The sequence below is a fragment of the Gymnoscopelus braueri genome (genome assembly GCF_963280865.1).
Source record: "Gymnoscopelus braueri genome assembly, chromosome: 18".
Classification (NCBI taxonomy): Eukaryota; Metazoa; Chordata; class Actinopteri; order Myctophiformes; family Myctophidae; genus Gymnoscopelus; species Gymnoscopelus braueri.
In genome coordinates this window covers 242,501-255,000 of record NC_137618.1, presented here as the reverse complement: position 1 = coordinate 255,000, position 12,500 = coordinate 242,501, and positions in this window count along the sequence as shown.

The following is a 12,500-nucleotide window of genomic DNA, read 5'->3' as shown; positions in this document are numbered from 1 at the left end:
TATTATATTATATTATATTATAATATAATATAATATAATATAATATAATACAATATATTATATTATATTATATTATATTATAATATAATATAATATAATATATTATATTATAATATAATGTATTATATTATATTATAATATAATATAATATAATATATTATATTATAATATATTATATTATATTATATTATATTATATTATATTATAATATAATATATTATATTATATTATATTATAATATAATATATTATATTATATTATATTATATTATATTATAATATAATATATTATATTATAATATAATATAATATAATATAATATAATATAATATATTATATTATAATATAAATGTGAAGTAATCTTTTGAGTCAATGTAAATGTGTATTGTGTGATTATTACAATATCTTCCACTAGTTGATAGTAAAACACCATAAAGGTCTGGTTTGGATATTACTTACACATTGGTTACACATTGGTGATCTATCGAATTCTGTGACGTTCAGGAAGTAACCCAATTCTGGTTGAGATATCCGGTTTGTTACACAGAAATCGGCAATCTATCGAATTCTGTGACTGCTAGCCTGCTAGCTAGCTTTTTAAATGATGTAAAAAGTCCTGCATTCGTGGTAAAACTGTTCTTTATTTCAATACATCCAACTATTAAGTAATTAAATACACAATCGGCTGTCCTTTAATACAACGATAAAACACAACGCTTCATAATAGCTATAAAGCAAAGACAAGGCTAACAATAGCTAAAGCTAATGCTCATTGTTACGCTAACTGAACCAATAGACTCCGTTCATCTGTTTGTATTGAAATGTCTTTGTCGCCCTCATGTGGACAAAATGAATCACTACAAGTGGAATTGATTGGATACTTTATTAGCAGTTTAAGAACGAGATGACGCAATATGGTGCTAGTTTCTACAACATAAACTGTTAAGATCTACAAGCTCTCAATGAGACGCGTTGTGAGCTTGTAGATCTGCTATTTTCGGCGCGCGACACCGTCGTAAAACAGAGCATCTTGTTGACAATGACATGCTAACTGGCTAAGCAAGCTGCGTCAAACTTTATGCAAGTCACACGTTAGTAACCATGTGAGCACTTCTGTTTTCTGTTTTCTCTTCAAATTAAAACAGAGTTTAGTGTCATGCTTAACATCAAAAACCACGTGAGCGCTTCCGTTTTCTCTTAAGAAATAAAACCGGATGTGGCCACAAGGACTACTCTTAAGAACTACATGTTCCATACACCATGGGCCACTAAAAGAACTACATTCTAAGGACTACATTTCCCGTACACCATGGGTTGCTAGAAGAACTACATTCTAAGGACTACATTTCCCTGACACCATGGGTCGCTGAAGAAGTACATTCTAAGGACTACATTTCCCTTACATCTTGGGTCAAGCTTCACATCGTACGCCGCGAGAGAACTTCCGTTTTCTCGTCAAAATAAAAGCATTTCATGTGTCAAATCTCGCATCAAACGCAACTCGAACACTTCCGCTCTTTTTTTTACAAAATAAAATTGTTGTAACGTTTACTTTATGCTCTGTTCTACGACGGTGTCGCCGAAAATAGCAGATCTACAAGCTCACAACGCATCTCATTGTGAGCTTGTAGATTTTAACAGCTTATATTGTAGAAACTAGCTTCATATTGTGTCTCGTTGTTATTTCTTTCTTATTTTAGTGCAAATGTTATTTATTAACGACTTCCACCTGTATTGATTCATTTTGTCCACATGAGGGCGACAAGACCGTCGAATCCAAAGAGATGAATGGAGTCAGATGTTAAAGTGTTGTAAACATGAACACATTGTTATATTTATCACTGTATTAGTTTAATGATTTACATCAATGTTGTGTTTTTACCTCATGATGTTTGTTTGTTTGTTAGTTAATTAGTTAGTTAGATAATTAGTTAGTTAGTTAGATAATTAGTTAGTTAATTAGTTAGATAATTAGTTAGATAATTAGTTAGTTAGTTAGTTCATTAGTTAGTTATTAGATAATTATTGTTTTACTCATAGAAAGCAGGACGTTACTAAACACATTATGACATATTGTGTTCAGTTTAATATGTTATTGTATTGTTTTACTAAACACATTGTGACAAGGATTGTACTCTTATATTACATTTAATCTCTTTGGAACTATTACCCTTTGCATGGAAGGACACTTTATGGCCCTTACATTGAACTGCTGCCTCTTTTGTATGTCTTTTGTCCCTTTCTTGGACAGATGCTTCAGTTGGGGCATTGTGCAGTGGGCATTGCATGCAAATGGATTAACATTTATTTATTTATTTATTTACATGCATTTTGCCTTGATTTGGGTTTTTGTAAGTAATTTTTTGCATGGCTTTCTTTTGTTTTATCTCCCCTTTCTGAATATCGCATGGACTTTTGCATGGAACTTCGCCTATTAGATACATTGGATACATTTGGATATATCTGGGATGGAAGAACCCCAGCTATTGCTTATTTATTTTTGGATAGACATCGAGGCTGCTGAGTGGTGGACCTATGGTTCTATTAGAGACCTTGCTCTGAGTTTTCTGTTTTTTTTGGACTGACTTATCAAGGGCATTAATTCTCTTTGCTTTTTTGTATGCATTTTTTGTACGGGCAAACGGCCTGTTTTGTGTTGGACATATGGCTTTATGGGAGACTTTATGTGTGCATATATACGTGTGGACTGATGGTAGTGCCAGCACTAATACAAAGACCTTAAAGAATGACTGCCTTAACAATGACACTTAATGAGGAAGAATGTTAGCCTCAATCTCCAGGCTTTTATTTTCCTTCGTGTTTTGCTCAAAAATAAGAGCCTGGACCAGCTGTTGACGTTCCTGGCAAGTGGGAGTCAACCTTTCATTTCCCCAACCAACCGGAGTGCAGTGGGCGTCGCTCCAAATGTTGTGACGTCAGGGCTCTCAATGCTGCATATTGGGGGGGAGGAGGAGGGGCGGGGGGCGGGCGCACAGATCGGTGAACCAATAGGAGCCCACGGGTTCTCTCTCCGGAGACTTTGAACCCGCCCCTCTAGACCATCAGACGCGCTGTAGGGCAGCCTAGTAAATCAGTGTGTCTGTGTGACAGGGTTGGTTTAGTAAATCAGTGTGTCTGTGTGACAGGGTTGGTTTAGTAAATCAGTGTGTCTGTGTGACAGGGTTGGTTTAGTAAATCAGTGTGTCTGTGTGACAGGGTTGGTTTAGTAAATCAGTGTGTCTGTGTGACAGGGTTGGTTTAGTAAATCAGTGTGTATGTGTGACAGGGTTGGTTTAGTAAATCAGTGTGTATGTGTGACAGGGTTGGTTTAGTAAATCAGTGTGTCTGTGTGACAGGGTTGGTTTAGTGAATCAGTGTGTCTGTGTGACAGGGTTGGTTTAGTAAATCAGTGTGTCTGTGTGACAGGGTTGGTTTAGTAAATCAGTGTGTCTGTGTGACAGGGTTGGTTTAGTAAATCAGTGTGTCTGTGTGACAGGGTTGGTTTAGTAAATCAGTGTGTATGTGTGACAGGGTTGGTTTAGTAAATCAGTGTGTATGTGTGACAGGGTTGGTTTAGTAAATCAGTGTGTCTGTGTGACAGGGTTGGTTTAGTAAATCAGTGTGTATGTGTGACAGGGTTGGTTTAGTAAATCAGTGTGTCTGTGTGACAGGGTTGGTTTAGTAAATCAGTGTGTATGTGTGACAGGGTTGGTTTAGTAAATCAGTGTGTCTGTGTGACAGGGTTGGTTTAGTAAATCAGTGTGTCTGTGTGACAGGGTTGGTTTTGCATCGTCCATAGAGTTTAAATGAGTTCATTGAGAAAGGACCTGCACCTGCTTGATTGGGTGCACCTGGGCATGCAGCCTTTAAAAGGCAGAGAGCAGTGCAGACAGAGCAGAGCTGTGGAGAGGAACAGAGGGCAGAGGACGGAGACCTGGCTGGAGGGAAGGAGAGCCACCGCGGACGGGGCCGAGTCGGGGCATCGAGGACAGGGACACCCCAGCCGGGGAAACGGTTGCTTATGGCACCAGGCGGGGTGTGGCCTGTCCGCCTGTATGAGGTCTTGTCCGTGGGGGGGCTGAGGGAGGACGCCAGTAGAGAGAATGCACTAGAAGCTCCAACAGAGCAGCGGTGCAGCCAAGAGGGGAGGCAGCAGCCGCGTTGGACGGGCGTAGATCGTTGGTGGTGCTGTTTACTCCATGAGGCGACAGGAGTGAGAGAGGGGAAGCCAAATCAACTCGGCAGAGGGGCCAAGTTAAGACTTGCCCCTCTTCAAAGCTAAGTACCCCTCTGGTAATCTCTCAAGAACAGATTCTGCACTGCGTTGGAATCTGTCGGGGAGGTTCGTCATAACGTGAGCGCATGGGCGTGCCTTCAGATCAGGAAGCGGGCCGCGCTTTACCCAATCAAATGTAGTGGGCGGGATTCACGTGTCCGTCGATCCTTCCCCCCCCGAAACAAACCGAAACTAATTTAACAATAGCGTCCGCGGAGCAGACAAAACCACGGAAAGATATTCACATTTTAACTTACTCTTTCATCATAGAAACACGTGGGCTTATAACCAAAACGATCCATGTTCTCTGGGAGAAGTGGTGTTAGTGTTCCGTGTAGAAATATTGTTAGTGGGAATGAAAACATAGTCGCACCAACCGGAAGTGATGCGCTGAAGGCATACAAAAAACACCAGTTTCCTTGCGCTCTGGTGCTACGTTTTCGGGTTCCCAGATTGCCCCTCTGGTGACGCTTGACGGCGTGTGTGCACTGTGTACCTGCTATTTTAAATCCATTATTTTAGTTTGTTTGTTTATTAGTTATTCAGCCCCCACTCGAAGGCTCCAGTTTGGGACATTTAATTCATTTGTGAACACTAGGGTTAGGTTCCTGGCCTAGTTTATTATTAATTGGAGCATGCTTTTATATGCTGTTAAACTTTGTAGCTCTTATTTTTGTGTGCATTGAGTGTTGTAGACAGTAGGCCGTTGTGGGACAGTGTAACTGATGTGAATTATTTTATTGACCCTTAAAGGAGACCCCCTGGGAGAAGAGGAGAAGGACTGATAAACTTCATGGACTATATGGACTGTGCTCTGCTCCTTAAACAAGGACCATACGGACATTGCTACTAGTAGGACTGTGATCACCTGATACTTTTGTTTTAATCATTTTGTACATTTGGCAATAAATCTGTTTCTTGCACCCATGGTTTGTTGTGGTTCAATTCTGCTCAACCCCTGGTAAACGAACCTGTTTGATGTAATTGGTTTCTGAGTATTTTACACTGATTTTGGTAGAGTCCTGGGCTCCATAATCCGGTGGAGCAAAATATTGTTATTTCAACCTCGCCACATTTGAATGTGTATACTATGCTGTGTGGAATATGGTGTAGTGCAGGTGTGTGGATGGAAAGCCGAGCCTATAAGAAAAAGGGGACCGTACCTATGTTCCCCAGGTTCTATGTTCCCCAGGTTCTATGTTCCCCTCCCCCCCAAAAAAGGTTCTATGTTCCCCGGGTTCTATGTTCCCCGCTCAACCGAAAAAGGGTTCTATGTTCCCCACTCATCCAAAAAAAGGTTCCATGTTCCCCACTCAACCAAAAAAGGTTCTAAAAAAGGTTCTTTGTTCCCCACTCAACCAAAAAAAGGTTTTATGTTCCTCGCTCACCCAAAAATGCAGGAAATGGTGAGACATTTAAAAAAGTTTAAATACATGTATTTATACCCATTAGTTATTTGTAATTTTTCATTTTTTAAAGTGTCAAAATATCATGTTTTGAAAACTTCTTTGACATGACTCAAAATCTATTTAGGGGTGTCACGATACATTAATATCATGGTACATATGATACGATACACGATATTGGGCTCACGATACGATATGATTATCATTTTTACTATCATCAACATTGGCCATCATCTTCAGTTTCAAAGTGCTTAATTTATAAAGCATATAAAAAAAGTTACAAAGTTTTTTACACACAAAAATACGCCAGGTCAGGTACGTTATTGTGGCCTCCTGGTGGCGGTATAATAGGCCAATGTGAAAAGGGTGCCATTACTTCCTAGGCCTTTCACGGCAATCGGACACTGCATTTATGATTTGTGGCATTTTGTTACAAAAATGTGTTTTGCTAAATTAGACCTGCTGGTGGCGCTATAACCGGCCAATGTGAAATAGGTGGCATTTCTTCCTCGGCCTAGTGGGAATGTGCGTGTGAAATTTCACGGAAATTGCAAGCTGCGTTCATGATTCGAGGCATTTTGTTCAAAACGGACCAATCCTGCAAACTTTGGAAGCCAACCTTAGCCAGTCAGGATGGAATATGGGAAATCGGACAGATCCGGGTTGATCACATGACTATAGAGATACTGTGTAACGATTTGCATGGCGTTTGGATAAAATCTGTAGGAGTAATGTCAAAAAATGGGTTTTGCACAAACCGGCCTCCTGGTGGCGCTATAACAGGCCCATGTGAAAAATTTGGTGCAGAGGTTCTGAATTGGTATTGAGGGAGTGTATGTGCACAGTTTCGCAGCGAGCGGGCCAATGGTGCCGGAGATTAGCTGGTAACACACGGACAGGACACACACACACACACGGACGGACGGACGGACGGACAGGGGGTAAAACATACTCTCTCGCCATGCCTTTCGGCCTGGTGGAGACAATTATGCAAGCTTAAAGGACAACCCATTTTCACCCATTTTCAACATATCTTCATATAATTGGTCCTCACCAATGCTTATTATCATATGGTACAATTTTTGTCCAAGATGGCCGCCAGGGGAAAGGGGCGGGCAAGTTTCTGATAGTAATTTCTCCCCATTATGTTCAGTTGTGTGTGTTCAGAGATGTTATTAATAATTGGAAATTAAAAATGTATTTTCCCTGCATTTTTGGGTGAGCGGGGAACATAGAACCTTTTTTTTGTTAATGGGGAACATAGAACCTTTTTTGGGGTAAACGGGGAACATAGAACCTTTTCTTAGGTAAAAGGGGAACATAGAACCCAGGGAACATAGAACCTTTTTTGGTAAGTGGGGAACATAGAATCTTTTTTGCGGGGAACATAGAACCTGGGGAACATAGAACCTGGGGAACATAGGTACGGTCCCAGAAAGGGAACATGGAGCACTGAGGGAAGAGTGCTGGCAGGTCTGTGGTCTCTGTGAGTCTCTCTTAAGAGAGAATGACAGTGAGCTGAACTTGAAGGCTCTGGAGTGAACCCTCCATGAGCCATCAGGGGCGGACTGGCCATTTGACATACCGGGCCGCTCGGCCAGTGGGCCGGTGGGCCACCCCAGCAGTGGCGTAATTTACATAGGGTTGCTGAGTTAAAAACAGTGAAACTATTTTTCAGGCCTACTATACGTTCAACCACTTGAACCCCAGCATCCCTATTCTGGGAGGAACATTAGCCAAACATAGCTGATCTACAAGCTCACAAACAGGTCGCAAGGGCGACACGTTGTGAGCTTGTATATCTGTCATTTTTGGCAAAGATTTTTGGTGTGGATCAAAAAAGAACGTAGTGAGGTCCGGTTTACTAACTCTAAGTGGTTAAACTGAAGTGATATTGACGAATTCCAAATATTATCAAAGCATCCTGCTGTGGCATCCCTGGACTTGTGTCACGGCACCCTAGGGTGCCACGGCCCGTGGTGGAAAAAGTAATCAAATGTTTTTTAGTAAAAGTATCAATACTGCATTGCAGAAGTACTCCGTTACAAGTAAAAGTCCGGAATTCAAAATGTACTTGAGTAAAAGTACAAAAGTATTGGTATCAAAAGGTACTTAAAGGTATCATGACATTCATTTTCACTTTTTTTATTTTCAATGTTTTATTTGGGGTTTTATGACCTCAATTACACCCAAAAAACCTGAACTTAGAACATTCAGTGGATTTTCTGTGGTCTGGGGTTTTCTGAATAATTAGGCTGAAAAGTAATCTGAGCTTGGCCCTTCGACAGTGAGGTCACAGTCGATTAATCCCGCCCACTCTCCTCCTCGCCCCTCCCCTCCCCTATCCTTTCCTTTGGGGGGGGCGGAGCAGAGGCGATGATTGACAGGCAAAATCCCTCACCAGCGACACCCGCAGGCAAAGATTTCTTTTTTCATTGCAGTTGAAAAGGCTTTAGAAATGTGAGAGAAAAACACCTGCCATGGATCAATGGAATGGAATTTTCACTTAAAACTTTTTGTACACTTTTGAAGGACCAGGACAAAGACTTTGAATGTGGTGTAAAAGTGAATGTCATTAAACCTTTAAAGTACCAAAAGTAAAAGTACTAAAATGTTTGAAAATAGCTATTTTTGACTCCAACTGAGGTGAGTTTCTGCAGGTGACTTAGCTTAGCTAATTAGCGGCATAGCATTAAAGGAATTGATGGAATTTGCGTGTTTAATTTCACTTTTATTTTACTTGGTAAAGCAACAACTAGTCAGGATGAAGCATTGTTGTGTTGTGTGATGTGAAGTGAATATGTTGTATTGTTGAGCTGTGTTTGCAGGCCTAGTCAGTGGTGTAAAGTAACTAAGTACATGTACTCAAGTAGGCTACTGTACAATTTTGAGGAGCTTTTACTTTACTGGAGTATTTTACATTTTCAATACTTTTACTTCTACTCCACTCCATCCAAGAGACAAATATTTTACTCCACTACAATTATTTGAAAACTTTGGTTACTATTTTTTTTGTAGATTTGGATTATTAATACAAAACATACCACTTCAGCCCTATAGCCTATATAGTTAGGCTATTTGAAAATAGCCGATCTACAAACTCACAACGCGTCACATCTTAACGCTTTGTGCATAATGAGTACTTTTACTTTTGGTACTTTAAGTATATTTTGATGCCAATACTTTTGTACTTTTACTGAAGTAAAGTTTGAATACCAGACTTGTACTTCTAATAGAGTATTTCAAAATGGCTGTATTGGTACTTTTACTCAAGTAAAGATTTTGAGTGCTTTTTGCACCACTGGGCACATTAATCAGGATCCTGGATGGCCTGGTTCAGGCTAAACCCATTTAGACGGAGGAAGCATCTGTGTCATTTTACATTTCTTTGGGCTATTTTTTTTTATCTTGAAAATTTGTGCAAATCTTTGAATACATATTTTTTAAAGCAAACATTTTAACTCAAATCTTTGCTTCTGGGGATTCTACAAAATGTCTTCTATATCCTAACAGTTTTTTGAAAAACGTATGTTTCTATATCAGTGGTTCTCAAACTTTTTCATGTCAAGGACCCCTAAAATAATATGTATTTGGCCGCGGACCCCCATCTCAAAATATTTAGTTCCAGGGACCCCCAGAAGCAAATGTTACAAATGTTCGCTTAAAATATATATATTCAAAGATTTGCAAATCAAATCAAAAAATGACACAGATGCGTTCCAGGTCTTAAAGGATGTCATTTATAATAAAAAAAAATGGAAAATGGAAATATCCATGGGAAACATGAATGGGTTTTCTATCAGTGACACCACAAAATGGCCGAACTATAAGTGTATACAGGGTAATTGCACATTTATAAAGTTACAATTATGACTTTAAATACTAAATTGGCCAAATGGTCAAATATTACGTAATAAAAAGAGGCAAACATTGTGAAAATAGCCGATCTACAAGCTCTACGTATACTAGGCTGTGTATGCTGTGACAGGATACAGTATACTTATACTAGGCTGTGTATGTTATGCAGTTATGACATGATACAGTATACGTATACTAGACTGTGTATGTTGTGACAGGATACAGTATACATATACTAGACTGCATCTGTGACAGGATACAGTATACGTATACTAGACTGCATGTTGTGACAGGATACAGTATACGTGTACTAGGCTGCATGTTGTGACAGGATACAGTATACGTATACTAGACTGCATCTGTGACAGGATACAGTATACGTATACTAGACTGCATGTTGTGACAGGATACAGTATACGTATACTAGACTGCATGTTGTGACAGGATACAGTATACGTGGCTATCGGTTACTTGAATTAATCTTTCTTTCTTTCTTTCATTCAGATACTCAAGGCTGGCAGAGGTGTTGCAGGAGACAGCCCCCCCCCCTCCTCTTCATTATAAGCCTGGACTATGAAGACAGGCCATCAGTGGAGGAGGGGAGCAAGAACTGGGCTTCACTACTACAACTAGGAGGTCTAGATGACTCTCTAACGTAGTCTTTTTTTATTTATTTTAAAACACACACACACAAACACACCCACCCACCCACCCACCCATACACCCACCCATACACCCCCACACACATACGTAAATGCCCAGAAGACTGAGGCTCTCACCTACAGTGTAACACCCTTCCAGACCATCTACCTCGAATACAGTACTGGTGAAGCTAACCAGAGAGATGTAAAGTACTGGTGAAGCTAACCAGAGAGATGTAAAGTACTGGTGAAGCTAACCAGAGAGATGTAAAGTACTGGTGAAGCTAACCAGAGAGATGTAAAGTACTGGTGAAGCTAACCAGAGAGATGTAAAGTACTGGTGAAGCTAACCAGAGAGATGTAAAGTACTGGTGAAGCTAACCAGAGAGATGTAAAGTACTGGTGAAGCTAACCAGAGAGATGTAAAGTACTGGTGAAGCTAACCAGAGAGATGTAAAGTACTGGTGAAGCTAACCAGATGTATGGAGGATGGAGATGACAGGAGACGCCCGCTGGAAGGCTCATCCGAGGATGCCCTGCCCTAGAGATCGAGATCTCTCTCTATTCATGGGTTTGTCTGCATGGGGGATTCCTCCGAAGACTTGGTCCGCACGGTCGAACGGCCGAAGACCTCGTCCTTCTCGGGGGTTTCCCCTGAAGACGGCTGATGAAGACGACTCAAAGTAAGAACCTCTTTAGGACTGTCACGATTATGACATTTTACTTGAAGATTAATTATCGCTCAAATAATTGGGATTAACTCGGCCGAATTAATTAATTATTGCGTCTTACACTGAACATTGTAACATTATTAATAAAAATGTGTCTGTCTTCGTAAACAAAAGGTGCACGGGTCAGATATGACAAATAACTTGCATAACTCAATAACTTTATACTTTTTCCACACATTTTGTAAATGTTTGAAAACATATGAACATTTTTCAACATGGAAATTATTATGTCGATTATCCGAAAAAATATTGCGATTATCTGAAATACTTGTGCTCAGGTGATTATGTAATAATTGTGACAGACCTAATTTTTCCTTTTCCTTTGCTGGATGATGCTGCTGCTGCTGCTGCTGCTGCAGTTTGTGTTGTATGATGTTTTTGTTGTATGCTGTTCGTGTTTGATGCTGTTCGTGTCATGTGCTGATGTGGTTCAAGATGTACAGTAGCTCTGTTGCTGTCATGTTGGGGCCCGGTGTGGCAGTGAAACATGTTGCTGTCATGTTGGGGCCCGGTGTGGCAGTGAAACATGTTGCTGTCATGTTGGGGCCCGGTGTGGCAGTGAAACATGTTGCTGTCATGTTGGGGCCCGGTGTGGCAGTGAAACATGTTGCTGTCATGTTGGGGCCCGGTGTGGCAGTGAAACATGTTGCTGTCATGTTGGGGCCCGGTGTGGCAGTGAAACATGTTCAGTGACTGTTGGTTTGTGGCTCTGGAATTGAAAGTTGATGTGTTCCAAAAATGTGTTTTGCAAAATTAGACCTGCTGGTGGCGCTATAACAGGCCAATGTTAAAAAGGGTGGCATTTGTTCCTCAACATAGTGTGAATGTGCGTGCAAAGTTTGACCGCAATCGGACACTGCGTTCATGATTTGCGGCATTTTGTTCAAACAAGCCACTACAGCAAACTTTAGATGTGAATCTTAGCCAATCAGGATGGAATATGAACAAGAATTAATCGGATAACATATCCAATGTGAGAGTGGGTGTGTTCAGTGTTTTAGTGCTACTTTTAGAAGCGGGGGAGCGTACATGCATGCGCAGTCACGTGCACGTGGATTTTCGTGCACGTGCGCGAAATGCGCGGACACGCACACACTATAAAAACATGCAGATGTAATGCGGAAACATTGTGACAGCGCACCTTGACCAATATGAAAACATTACATTTCATATGTTATAACATCAATACATATGAATGACAAAAGGTGTACATGTGAGCCTATATGCATGGCAATAAGTGCATTGCAAAGGGTGTATTTTTGCCTAGCAAAAACCTTTGTGTTGGATATGAATAGTTTGTAATAGTTACAACTACAACTTATAGTTTATCTGAGCTTGGTCCAGTCTAATTGCCCACTCTACAATCATCAGCAGTACTCTAGATGAACGTTGGATTGTTTTTCCAGTGATTGATAGGGTTACAATACAGCAGGATATTATTGCATGTCTTCCATACACAGCCATATGAACACTCATTGGCCTCGTTTCCCAAAGAGATGCTGCGTAGGGACTTACGTGCGGTCCTTACGAAGGGTCTACGTGCCGTTTCCCAAACACCGCACGTAAGAGACTCTCTCCACACAGGCTGC